Source organism: Onychomys torridus, chromosome 9 (genome assembly GCF_903995425.1).
Source record: "Onychomys torridus chromosome 9, mOncTor1.1, whole genome shotgun sequence".
NCBI classification, from domain to species: Eukaryota; Metazoa; Chordata; class Mammalia; order Rodentia; family Cricetidae; genus Onychomys; species Onychomys torridus.
In genome coordinates this window covers 23,247,901-23,261,560 of record NC_050451.1, presented here as the reverse complement: position 1 = coordinate 23,261,560, position 13,660 = coordinate 23,247,901, and the positions used below count along the sequence as shown (strand labels likewise).

The window sequence follows — 13,660 nt, the reverse complement described above, 5'->3', positions numbered from 1 at the left end:
GTTTGCAAGTAAACAATCCCCATAGCACTTCCACACTGCCAAAGCCTGAAAACACATTTCTCCAGTTTATAAGATGGGAGATCCTTTTATGAAAAGTTACAACAGAAGACTTTCTCAAGATTCTGTCGCTTGATTGTTAAAAAAAACTAGCTCTCGGATGGCATGCTCTCTCTTTCATTTACGAGTTTTTCTTAAGAGAACACTTGACCACAATTCCCACCTGCAAGCCAGCTCCCCTCACCCTCCATATCCCAGCATCTGCCTTTGTATAATACCTTCCCAAGGTATTTAAGAAGATATGTTTGTCATGATAGGCTTTCCAAGCAGCACATCCGAAAAGAGGGAGAACAGGAGGGAGAGGAGGAGAAGGAGGAAAGAGAAGGGGGGGGGGGGGGAGAGGAGGAAGAAGAGGAGGAGGAGGGAGAGGAGGAGGGAGGAGAGGAGAAGGGAGAGGAAAAGGAAGAGGAGGAGGAAGGAGAGGAGGAGGGGGAGAGGAGGGGGAGGGAGAGAAGAAGAAAAAGAAGAAGAGAGTTTTGATGGAAAAGGCTGTTACAGAGCACTCAGCTGTTCAGGAACTGAGTGGGGTGTAATAATATCAAGCGAAGTTAATAAAACACTTTGAAAAGAATTGGAGGGGCTGACTTCTCAAACTCAAGCAGTCTCCAGGAGTGAAGTTCATATTCTCGGTGGCCAAGTCCTCCTCACCCCTTCGGGGTTTCCTGGGATTTATAGCATGCAGAGAGTTGGAAGTTAAATCTGCTTGCTCCTGTGGTCCCGATCTCTTCTCAGAGAACTACAGCCAGAACAAGATAGCATTTAAATTCCCTCTGGTTTCCTCGTCCCCCCTCCCCTGGCTGCGTCTTCCCAGACTTGAGGGAGGGGGAAGGAGAGGAATACAAAAAAAAAAAAAAAAAAAAAAACGAGGACGCTCTCCTTTCAGGAAATGGAATTCTAATGTACGCGTTCCTATTTCTGAATCGGAGGTACTAAAAATACCCCTGCGAAAGAAGAGGATCGCTCGGTTCGGACGTCTTGGCCATGATGCGCTCGATGGAGAAGGCTAGTGTTTTGGAAGTGGCTGGTGACGCTCCAGCGCGCGGGCAGGCCGGGGGCACCATGGTCTCCAGGGAAGCTGAGCTGGCCATGGCGCGCGAGGCTGAGCCAGGCTGGGCCAGGGCACAGCCTCTCTCCTCTAAGTCTGCATTCCGGAAAAGGCAGGGGGGAAACCGCAATTTAATAAGCACCTAGTCGGCCCGGGTCACCCATTTGCATTCAAATGAACAGAGGCAGAACAAAGTGCACCCAAGGGTACCAAATTACCGCCCATTAACCCGGCGCGCAGAGGAACCCACCAGCCCTTGCCCTGGGACTATGAAAGGGGGAACAAGGGGGAGGCTGTACAAAGGAAAGAAGAGGGGGTAGAAGAAAGGAGTCTCAAATTAACACTCCCCAACCCTTCCCTGGACCCAGGCCTCTGCCACGCGTGCTGGGAGCTGGGCACTGAAAGGGCAAAGTGAAAGAGGACAGGGAGAGCCATCCCGCATTTACCTCTTTCCCCCACCTCCAAGGAGATGCGTTCCGAGCCATGCAGCGTGTCTCTTCTGTCACATTTTGATGGCAAACATCTTCCCCTCCGCGTGAGATCACTGTCTTTTACATTCAGCTGACATCACATGAAGTCACTTGAAGTGGAATGACATGGGCGGCGGCGCGACTCCCGTTGAGGACCCTGCGTTCCCCCGCGCCTGTCGGCCGCCGCCACCGCCCCTCAAACTTTAAAGGAGGCAACTGGCGCCCGCGCTCCCTTCGGGAAAGTGCGAGCGGTTTGCGAATAGGGAAGGAGGGAAGAGAGGGAGGGGGGGGGGGGAGAATCGTGATGGTTTTGCCTGTGGAAGAAGGTGGGGGGAGCCCAAACCCAAACCTAGGCAGAGTTCTTTGCGTGATTCACAACTTTGGGGGGCCTATAGGTTTAGGGTACGCGGGGAAGGCGGAGTGTCCCGGACCATTACCTCAAAGGGCCCCTGAACGTCTGTCTAATCACCGAAGTATCCCTTAGCCCTGCGCAGCCGAGCTGGGCACCGTGCTAATAAACTGCCATTTACCTACGGAGCCCGCGCCAGCCCCGAACACGCGCAAATGATAATTACCTCATTAGGATGTGGCGCATGGACGCGGGCGTCGCGTTTGGAGGGGGGAACTTGTTAATGGGGAATTATTAATTTATGCAAAAGCAACGAGCTCGCCTTGGCTGGCGTTGGAGGTCGAGGGAGAGCTCCCTGCCGCCTAAGGACGACCTCGAAGAGTCGGGAAGGGCCAGGAGGCGCGCCGCGATTCAGGGGACTTGGGGAAGGGTGGGTGCCCCTGCAGCTCTCTGGCCCGCTCCTTTCCTAGGGCTGGGGAAGTCTTGCTCCGAGAACCCTAAGGCTGTTTGGGAAGCTAATCGATCGGAATTGCTGGTTTGTGATCGGGTTTGCGAGGCAGAGCCGGGCTCGGCGTCTGGTTTAGGGCTGCGAGCGGGGAGGATTCGGAGGGCAGCTCTCCCGCTGTTGGGTACTTACTGTTTGTATAATTGAGAAGGTCCAATCTCCACCTGTTTAAGGAGCAGATTGAAACAGCAGAACCTCCCCTGGATCCTATTAAAACGTTTTTCCTCCTAAGGCCATTCAGTCGAACCAATTTTCCGAAGTGATTCATAGAGCTGAATTCTGCCAAGGCAGCTCTTTCGCTTTTAGCCACTAAAGCACCGCGTGGAACCGGGTTTTGTGTTTTTCTAAAATAAAGAGAAGGATTATCAGAGGGGAGAGGGAGGGGGTCTGAAGCGGGGCGGGCAAAGACTTAGTGTGGCCAGAGGTACAAGCAGGGGGAAGAAAGGGCTCTTTTCTAGACAGGCCCCAAGTAAGTTCGGAGGAATTCAGCGTTTTTTGTGCCTGGCGCACAAAAGCAGAGCGCTCCGCGCTGGGTTTGGAGGGGCTGAATTCATGTTTGCAGACCATTCCACCTGCGTACCACAACAAACTGCTCAAAGACGCTCCAGCACTTTCAACAGGCCGGGTGCTCTTGGCGACAACAAAAGTGGTCGAGTTTGAGGGTTCTTATGGGGGGGTGGCTAGCTAGAGAAGGAGAGAATTAGGTTTAGGGAAGGAGAGGGGGGAGTGCATGGGGTTTTTGAAAAGTTTTGGCTGTTTTTGTTCGTGGGACAATTATATCTTGCCAGCCGGCTTTTGCAAGACCAAGAGCTTTGTAGCCGCAACGGCAGTTTAAGAGGATTACGGTGGGTATAATATGAGCAGTGAGGTTTGATAGTCAATTCCATCTCCAGAGATACACCATCAGCGGAGCCCGCGAGGGCGAACCCTCTCCTTCTCTGTTCCGGGCAGACTTTGCCACAGCTTACCCATCTGACCCCAGGCGCCTCAGCACTACCACCCGCCCCAGGGAAAACTGCCGGTCAAGGGTCCAAGGAGCAGAGCTCCAGTTTAGACTGCTGACAAACAACATCCCGTTTCCTCTATGAACTTCTCTTTCCTTCCAGCCACCCACCTGTCCAGCTGTGGCTCCTCTGATGGCCATTTCAGACAAGGTGCCGGTGTGGCAGATAGAGAAATGGGGGGGGGGGGGGAAAAATGTAGTAGAGAAACAAGGCGGGCTGTCACACAAATACAGGTCTCCAAGAGAAGTGGCCGTGCAAGTGGCCTATGGTAGACTAATCATCTCACACTGTCAAACTCTGAAATTGCCCCTAAATTCAGCAATTATGTCTGTTCTCTTAATATCACACACACACACACACACACACACACACACACACACACAGAGAGAGAGAGAGAGAGAGAGAGAGAGAGAGAGAGAGAGAGAGAGAGAGATCTGAAGCTTCCAGATATCAAAAGCTAGAGTCTTGCCCAACTGGAGAAGAATATTTTCATATAGTCCATTTAATTTAAGACATTTCACAGAAACTTGACTCCACACCAATGTCCCCCATCTCTACATAAATACGCGCACGTAGAGATGACCCGCCTCTCCCACCAGATCTGAAGCGAACCACTCACCCCAGCATCAAAGTATTATCAGTGCACCTGCAGCCTCTCAAACCTGCATTTCCACCCTGACTTTCCTGTGGAATCCTGTTCGCCACCAGCATCGCACCCCAAACCTTTCCCCAAATTGGGCAATTGTCGGTCTCTGCAGCAGCTGAAAGATATGCTGGTATGAACACTCCATCAGGCTGACAGGCTTCCAAGGGCTTCCCGAGAACCTGCCTTGCCATCCCTCCTGCTTTTTGTGGCCGCATAAGCCATCTCCCTCTCTTCCCAGCATCACAAAGCAGTGCTACCTCCACAGAAAGAAAACATTTGGGTAAAAACAAGTTGCCCTTAATGTGCCTTTCTTTCCAAATGTTGGGTGAACACACTGGCTTTCATGAAAGTATTTAATTAGCTTCCACAAACTTCTTCCCTTGCCTGCAGATTATATTGAAGTGGAGGGTTGGAAACTATTTTACACCTTGCCACTCACATGTTAATTAATCTCTATCTAACCCTAATTGCAGTTTATTCAAGCGCTGCTCAACAGCTCACCCACACAATAAACACTGATCCTACTTTTATACATATTACTTCACGTTAACACATTGAGTAATTAACTCCAGTACCAACTAATAGTGCAAACAAATATTTTCTGTAAACGAGATGATTTCAGGCAGAATAATAGAAGACTGGGGAAATGTCATGCAATGTGGAGGGGGTGCTGAGATTCTCATTCCTTGCCTCCCAAAACCTCCAAATGCATTTTCCCAGGACATACCAGCTTTTAAAGGGCTGATTTCCTTTTAGGAAGGCCGAGACACTATAGAAATTAAATGTTCAGAATTTTACAGAGTTGGTGGAGAGAGTTTTATGAGATTAGGGGTGACCTTTTTTAACCCACAGATTTTCAGCATAGGGGAGGATCCCAAATGAGCTCTACAGGAGGTTGCAGGTCTAAGCACACTGATTCAGCATGCTGTTCCATGCTAGGAAAACTTTAGTTTTGGGAAACTTCCTACTTAAAAGCCTTTCCTTTGAACGAGTAGTTTCTCATGAAAGGGTGACTTTAGGGCTTTTCAAATCCAGACAGCTCACAAGCTCCATTGTCAGTACCAAGAGGACAAGAGACTGAGAGACAGGCTGCAGATACCTGCCCAGGAGGGGCTCTATAGTCTGGACCTGTGAAAGGCCTACACGTTGGCTCATTTTCTGGGCTCCATCACTGGATTCATGGCAGGAGGTGTGTGTGTGCGCACGCGAGGGTGTGAGGGTGGGGAGACACAATCTCGAGGACCCAGCAGGCCTGCAGGCCAGTGGACCAGCCCACCACACACAGCCCTCGGACCAATAGGGTTTTGCCCAACAGAAGGACTCAGCTCCTGGCTGCTGCAAAAACAAGACTCTTGCTCCTTTGTCATCTGGCCTTGGCTTGGGCAGTTCTGAGGAAACCCCAGCTGAGGCCTGAGCACCCCTGGACCCCAGCACTTCCTACTTTTCACCAAAGCACAGCACTTCTCTTGCTGTATGGGACTTACCCTAGCCTCGAACTCTGCCATCCCAAACCATGTGATGCCACACCCGGGCCAAGGGATATGATGTGCACACCACTGACTAGGGATGTCTGCCCAACTCCAAAGACGAAATGCAGTGTTCTAATTGAAATCACAGGCTTAAGCACAGCTGGCGGTTGCCTCTTGATTTTACAGGAGCTTCTTTGGTAGGAAGCACATTAAATTTGACTGGCCGTGCAAGGTTTCCCTGTCCCGCGCCCCTTCCTCTGCCATTTTATGGTCACTAACTCAAACCGCTGTAATAATGACTTCTGCTTAAGAAAAAAAATCAATGCCAGAAATCGCCTACACTTGAGGACAAATTACTTAGCAGATGCCTTCCCAGAATGCAGACAACCTCAGAGGAAAATCCCTTTCTTATATAGAAGCTCACACATTCACACCGCTTCTGGCGCCTGGAAAGAAAGCATTTTGACCCCAAAAAGGTGCTGTAATTGTAGTCTAGGTGGCTGGTGTCTCTTGGTTCTGGACAAGGGACACTTATTTTTTAAATTATTTTCTCCAATGACTGCAAAACAGAATAGGTCGTGGTAAGCTACCTCACGCTAGGGCAGTACACTCTTGGAGGGGGGCTGAGTTTGGGGAAATGTGCTGGGCAGATTTGATGGCATCACTGATCCCCTCTCGGATTTATTTAGAGGAAACTGAGAGAGAGAGCAAGCCTGAACCTTAAAAACTTTCAGTTTTCTCTCCCTAGTGCCCACTCCTTTCCATTCCCTCCGTTTAAAATATGATTTATGTAGTGACCAGTTCTAACCGCTGCTTAAAATAACATCAACTTTTGAAGGAAATTGTTCTGCTATCCTCCTTTTCACCCCAGGAAGCATCTTATTGAAAACATTTGAGCAGGCTTGCTGGTGGCGGGCTTGTTCAAGGCGCAGGGGCCTCCGCCTTCGTGAGCGTTTGTTCTCAGTCTCAGAGACAAAGAGCCCTGGATATCCTGGCCCAGCAAGGCAGGGCACGAGTAACGGGAGAGTTCCCGGGTTCAAGGAGTCCCGTCGTCTTGGGCCTGGGCTGCTGTCTCTAACTGCTCGCACCTTTTGGGTGCTACAGTGCCCAGTTAGAGTGGCACAACGCCCGGCCCTCTGCGCCCAGCAGCCGTTTAGCGGCGCTTAGAGCATCCAGGGCTGCCCTGCAAATTTCAATATACCCACCCACAGTTTTCACCTTAGCCATGCCTGTTAGCCAGTGCTCTCCTGGCTTTCAGGCTTTCAGGCTGAGGCGGATAGTGGGGGTGGGGGCAGTGATACAAACCTATGTGGATTTCCAGGATCCTTCCAACACCTTGGTGATCACAGCGGAAGACATTCTCTTGTCTTCAGAAATCTGGGCAGTGTAGGCACTCCCAGGCCAGAGGGAATCTCCCCCAAGTGCAGATCTGTAGTCTCTACTGCAGGTTTGGTGCACTCTCCTCTCTGCCCTGGATGCATATATAATCACAAACATATATATGCATATCGTATATATGCATATGCATGCATATCGTGTATATGCATGCGCGTGTATATTCTATCGACATTCTAGAAATGCCATTTGATTAGGAATCTAATCCGATACTTGGCACAGTGTTCTGCAAGCGGACGTGTCATTTTTCCGGGCACAGTAAAGGAACATTCCTTTTACACCTGAGTTTTCTTAAGACTTGATTTAGCTGTTCAATCCAAAGGAAATAATAATTTATGAACAACAACTATGATATATTTTAAATGCATTATATACACATATATGTATACATACAGGAAATAAAAAGGCATTTTGGTGAGTGACAGGCCCAGTGTAGTCAAAAGATATGGATTTGCGCCCTGGGGAGATGGCTTAGGATCCTCCCCATTATTTAACTTGGCAGTTGGTTAAACTCCTTGGTGGAGCCTTCCCAAAAATATTAACCTTAAGAGCTAAGAGCAGGAGCTAAGCAACTTAAGAGAGCAAAGAAAAAGAGGAAGGGGTTTCAGAGTTCCTTAAACTTGCGCGGTTCACAAGGCTATGGTGGACAGATCTGGACGGTGTGCTGCACAAGGACTTGAACTGGTTTTGCCCAACTAGCTGGTGCCTGGCATGTGTGTGTGTGTGTGTGTGTGTGTGTGTGTGTGTGGCTTTAACTAATTACTTAGGACTGTTGTACTTTGCCAGATGCAGTACTAAGTTAAGCATCCATGCCAGTTCTCATAACATCCATGAAATCAATGCCATTAATCCCCATCTCATCATAAAGATGCAAAAGTTCTGGAGGCAATGTGACATGAACAAGTTCACAAAGCTGGTTCAGAGGTTCATTGCAGAGCCTGGACTCACGAATAACATGAACAAACAAACAAACAAACAACCCCCAAAGATGAGCAAATCAGTACTACTGGTGGGGTGTAAATTGGGATAAGAATTTGGAGAACTGCTTAGCAGTGTCTATTAAGGTTGGGCATCTGTATTACTTATGATCCATCAATTGCATGCCTACCTGTGAACCCAACAGATATGTGTATCTGTAGTCACTAAGAGTCATACACTACAAAGGTTGACAGTGGCAAAATTTGTTATAGTCCTAAATTGGCAATTGTGTGAATAACCATTATCAGAGGAATGGCATATTTACAAATGAAATGTATCACTAAGAATGACTAACTACTGAAATATATAATAGCATGGATGAGTCTCACAAGCACAGGTTATGCAAAAGAAGCTGGGTCCAAACAACTTAAAATTTTTGAAACAAGTAAAAACTTGAGGATATGAAGGGAGGGTGCCTCTGGGGTGCTGATAAAGGTCCTGTTCTTGACCAAGGAAGGTGCTTGCTGGTTTATAAATGTTTACTAGGTAGTGTATATGGACTTTCTACTTCTCTCTATATATCTTATACTTTGCTATATCTATTAAATCCATATGTTTGTTTATATTTCCATACATGCTAATCATATTCATGTGTCTGCTAAACAAATGAATTATCATGATGAATTTTTCCAATTGCTCCCAGTCCCCAATTTTTCAAAAGAGTCCTACTCCTCTCTTGCCTCTTGACTAATGTTTCTTTAATTTCTTCTTCTGGATCAGAACATCATATCAGTTAGCTGGCCCCTATATAAACTTATACAAATCAGTGGTACTCAGTTCTACCAGGGTTGTCTTTGGAGTTGGGAACTCGCTGAGTGCCCAAGCATGCTGAATCTGCAGTGTTCATTTACAGTGTTTCTCCCTCACTCCTAGCTTCAGCAGGGAATGGCAGCTGTAAACTTGACCTTCCTCTTGTCCAGGGATCCAGGTGCCTGCTTAAGCTAGGGACTGCCTCAAATTTCCCATAGACGCTCTGGCAGTTTGCCTGCAGAAGCAGAAGAGATAGGTGACTGTAAGAGAACACTGAGTGGGGAATTTGTAGGAACTAACATTAATAGCGATCCTTGGCAAGTCTTTAGAGCCCGACTAACTGGGGTTTGGCCCTACACAAGGCCAGAGAAAAAACAGACAGAATCTTGGCTCTCTGGCAAGTGACCCAGTTAGCAGAATGAGCAGTTTTGCTCTCAGAGAGGGTGGGGAGGTTTATTTTAGAAAAAAAAAAAAAAAAAAAAAAAAAAAAGCTTTGGAATACAGAAACCAAACAAAGTACTTTATAATCGCCCACTTCTGTACTTCTGTAGCGATTCATGGTGGATTCTGCCAGGTGTATGAGCTGCAAATCTGATGTCATCGTTTCAAAATGATGTCAGTACCCAACACCTATAGAACCTACATGGGGATAAGGATGAAGTAAACAGGTACCTTATTCAGGAAGACTAAAAAGATAACTCTCTTGTCCAGAAAAAGTGAAAGGCAATAGAATTCATTACTAGTTAGCCAAGCACACTTGTCTGGAAGCTTTCCACACTGGAAACATGTGAGTGTCACAGGAACAATGTTTACCTAAAGGACACGATCCCTTCCTTCATGAGGACCTCTGTCATCCAGTCAGTTAGCATACACAAGTACCTTCTTTCTGTAAACCAGTTGAAATGCCGCATCTTGAGCAATGAATAATGGGTGTGGCTAGAGTGATACAATACTTTTAAAGGGTGAAGTTGGCCAGGAAAGGGCAACTGAAGAATTCCCTAGCGGTGAAGAGAAAAACATCTAAGAAACTTTTCCAACAGGGTACAGTCTGACATAATCAAAAGCATTTTCTTCAGGCATCTACACTGTGAATAAGTAGATTTATCTTTCCAGGCCACTGCCTGATTCTTTTTCTAGAGAAGAAATCATTTTTTTGGACTAAACAATGCAATCTGAAGTCTTGTTCTGGGATTTATGGGGACAAGTGTATTTTAGTTAAGGGCTCTAAAATCCCATAAAGCTGGAAGCCCGCTCAGCAGTTAACTGTGGAACTGCAGGCAAATGTCTAAACTTTGGGCGAGCCAATGTGCTCCTCCCAATCACAGAGTGGTGAGGACTAAGTGGGAATCTCCACAGACGTCACTGACCACTGGGCACTGGGCAAACTTCCTTGTTCTGCTCTTATTTTCGTGATCAAGGTGAACTGTTTTCTTTTATGATTAAAAACTAATTGATGATTTTTTTGAAAAGTAGAGAGAAGAAAATTAAAACTTCACATAATTTTATTTTCCCCAAATCTCTGGCAATTCTTTGGTGTCTGTTCTTTCTATGCCTTTAAAAGATTGGCATAGATGATATGTGCATCCCTTTAATCTTTTTCATTTGACACAGCATGAACATTTTCCTATGTCTTAAATATGCTAATAAGACACATTTTTAATGTCTCTAGAAGTTTACTGTATGTCTTCAAAATGAGTTAAATAGTCCTTTGCTTTTGGATATTTAGGTTATTTATAATTTTTTTCTGCAATAGTTCCATCAGGAACATTCTCACACATGAATTCTATGCATAGCTAATTCCCGTAGGACAAATTCCCAGAAGTAGAATTACTATGACGAGTGATATCTATATTTTAAAAGCTTTAGATACAAACTGACAAAATGCCCTTCATTGAAGGGGTATGAATTTATCCCCATTCCAACCAACAGGAGGTGACAGTCCTTTCTCAGAACCTTTACATACACTCGGCGTAATCATTTAAAACATTTTACCAATTTGGTAGAAATTCAGTGGCATCTCATTGCTATTTCTTCCCGTGTGTTCTTCCCAGGGCAGACTTGATTGCCAAATCCTGGAGAACTTGGAATGATGGTGTAGACCAGGGTGACAGAAAGGAGGAAGACATATGGGAAAGGGTGTCCCAGAAAAAGCAAAGCTCAGAGAAAGAGGGGACCAGTCGTTTTTCTTGATATCCACAAAGTTCCAGATTGCTACACACTTCAAGCAGCTCTAGTGAATTATCACCATCCCCTGTTGTTAGTAATGAGCTGCTAAGATCTCTTCTCCATCCATGCTTTTGGTCCTAGGTCTTGCATGTTTGTGCTGATCTATGTCTTAAGTCTAGCCTGGTGAACAGTAACCTCAGGCTGATGAAGTCCAGGTGGATTATGCTTCCAAGGGGCTTCCAGCTATACTCTAGCTCAGTGGGACATTTAACAATGCATTCTGGCTGGCCTGGAGGGCCACAGTGGTAAGAATAGCTGGGCTGGTGCAAGCCTAACACCATGGCTGGAAGGAAATTCAGAAGTAGCAGGAATGAGAAGTGGGTCTTGCCCACACTGCACAGAGAGAAGAGAGAGTGCAAAGAGGAGACTTTCCTTTTCTGCAATAGCTCAGTTTCTTCCTGAATTTGAGCTCCTCTTTAGCCAGAGAACTGTATGCTTTAGTGACCTTTCAGAATTCTGCCCAATCTCTGCTGGTGGTTAAAAAAATAACCAGATCATATCAACATTCACCAAATAGTAGACAGTCTCCTCCAGCCCAGTAAGACCTATTGATAGCTATTCCGATTCACCCATACCCTCTTATTCTAATGCAAGTTCCGGACATACTCCAGTGTCATCCAAATATAATTTAAGAACTCTAACTTAAAGTAATAGCAGTGATTCTTTAACATCAACAGTGCTCAGTTTTCCAATTTTCTTGTACATATAATATTAAAAAGCCCTTTGTTTAAGTCATGACCTTGGAAAGATCATAATAAATTATAATTAATAGTCTTGGCTTTCAAGTCTATCATCTATCTATCTATCCATCTATCTATCTATCATCTATCTATCACCTATCTATTATCTATCTAGTTTGGGGTGTCTCTTCTTTTGTGACAATGAATCTTTGTGTGTGTATTCATGTTTGTATCGTGTGTGTGTGTGTGTGTGTGTGTGTGTGTGTGTGTGTGTGTGACGGCCTGTGTAGCCCACAGAGGACTTAACTGGATGTTGTTCCTCTTGGTTGGTCACCACTTCACAGGCTTCTGGAGACTGTTCTGAGCACACCTTCTGTCTTACTCAGGAACCCTGGGATGATATGTTACCACGTCTGGTTTTACATTGGTCCAGGGATTAGACTCAGGGGACCATGCTTGAGTGAGAAGCATTTTCCACTCACTGTAATTTCTCCAGCTCCCTACACTTTTTTTTTTTTTTTTGAGTCAAGGACTCACACGTCTAGAATGGCCCAGAATTCATAGCAATCTGTCTGCCTTGACCTTTTGAGTACTGGGGTTACACTTCCAGCAATCCACCATGCTCACAGTAATTTCTAATTTAGAGGCTCATCTCCATTTCTTTGCTTTAAAGAATGCTGTGGGCTTTGTTGTTGTTTGGTTCTACAGTGTTTCCATAGTCTGTGCTTTGCTGGCAGATTTCTTGTGGTGCGGATGATTTAAAGACCCACTTCTTAGGATACTGTTTTTCTTTCTTGAATATTCTTGCAACGGTAGTTTCTCTTGTTCAGACTTGGTCCCTGTTGTCATACCCAATACCTGTGTAGCAAGTACTTGGTGAAAGATCAAATGATTGAAATAATTATGTTCTTTTTGTGTGTTTGTTCATGTACATGTGTGTGCATGTGTGAATATACATGCATGTGGAGGCCTGAAGACATCCTCAGCTGCTGTTCCTCAGGAGCCACCCACCTTATTTTTTTGAGACAGGATCTCTCTCTGAACATGGGACTCACCAAGTAGGCTAGGCTGTCTGCTCAGGGGAGCCCTTAAGATTCATCTGTCTCTGCTCCTTCATCACTGAGATTATAATTGTGCAGCACCATGCCTAGCTTTTTAAAGTGAGTTTTGGAGATCAAACTAAGGTCCTCATGCATGCAAGGTGAGGACTTTACAGCTGAGCTCCCCAGTCCCTCTCTTTTCTTCATTCATTTGGCATGCACAACTGGTAATCTCTGTAGCACTGTCTTTCGTTTTGTTTATTTTGGCTTCCTATTCCTTTATGTGTGTTTACTGTCTAAGTACTGAGCAGGCCTCACATTAGTTTAAAAATATAGATCTTGGGGCTGGAGGGATGGCTCAGTGGTTAAGAACAGTGACTGCTCCTTTAGAGGACATTGATTCAATTCCCAATACCTACATTATGGTGGCTCACAATTGTCTGTAATTTCAGTTTCAGGAGATCAGACAAGCTCCTCTGGCTTCCACAGGCACTGGGCACAGAAGTGGTGCAGACATACATTCAGGAAAAATACTTAGACTCTAAAATAAAATACACCTTTTTAAAAATAGAGAAAAAAAAAACCACATGGGGAGTGAGAGAAGAAGACATTCACTTTCCTCCAGTCTCTGAATGCTTGCATGGGTGTATACACATGTACACATACATCATAGCTCCCGTTCCCCAAAATAGCCCCTTTCCCCAGTGCCTTTCAGACAATGCCTAGCATAAGCTGTGATTCTCAGCTATTGACTAGTGAATAGGTAGACTGACTTTCCTTTTCTGAAATTCCAGAATGTACCCTGATGCTTCCCTTTCCTCCACAGTTGTTAAGTAAAGTAAAAAGAAAAAAAGAAACAAAACGTTTCAGACCATTTATTTCTTGGCTACTGAGATGGTATTTGCCTTCAGAGCCTCCTCTCCCTCTCTCTGCCACCTCCACCTCCACAGAGTACTTGGGGTGGGGATTGATGTGGTGGAAAGTGATATAGAGGGGGAACCTCACATCCTATAAATAAGAGCTTGCTTGGGGAATAAAATAGGAAC

General features: G+C 45.8%; 1 long non-coding RNA gene across 1 annotated transcript; it reads right to left on the bottom strand.

Annotated features, from left to right (window-relative positions):
- Positions 1-1,021: 1,021 nt before the first annotated feature.
- Positions 1,022-4,272, bottom strand: LOC118591606. The gene is made up of 4 exons (XR_004945946.1): positions 4,050-4,272; positions 2,559-2,770; positions 1,549-1,804; positions 1,022-1,198 (listed from the first exon to the last, which is right to left on the bottom strand). It is a non-coding gene; the product is annotated as an uncharacterized LOC118591606 (long non-coding RNA).
- Positions 4,273-13,660: the final 9,388 nt, after the last annotated feature.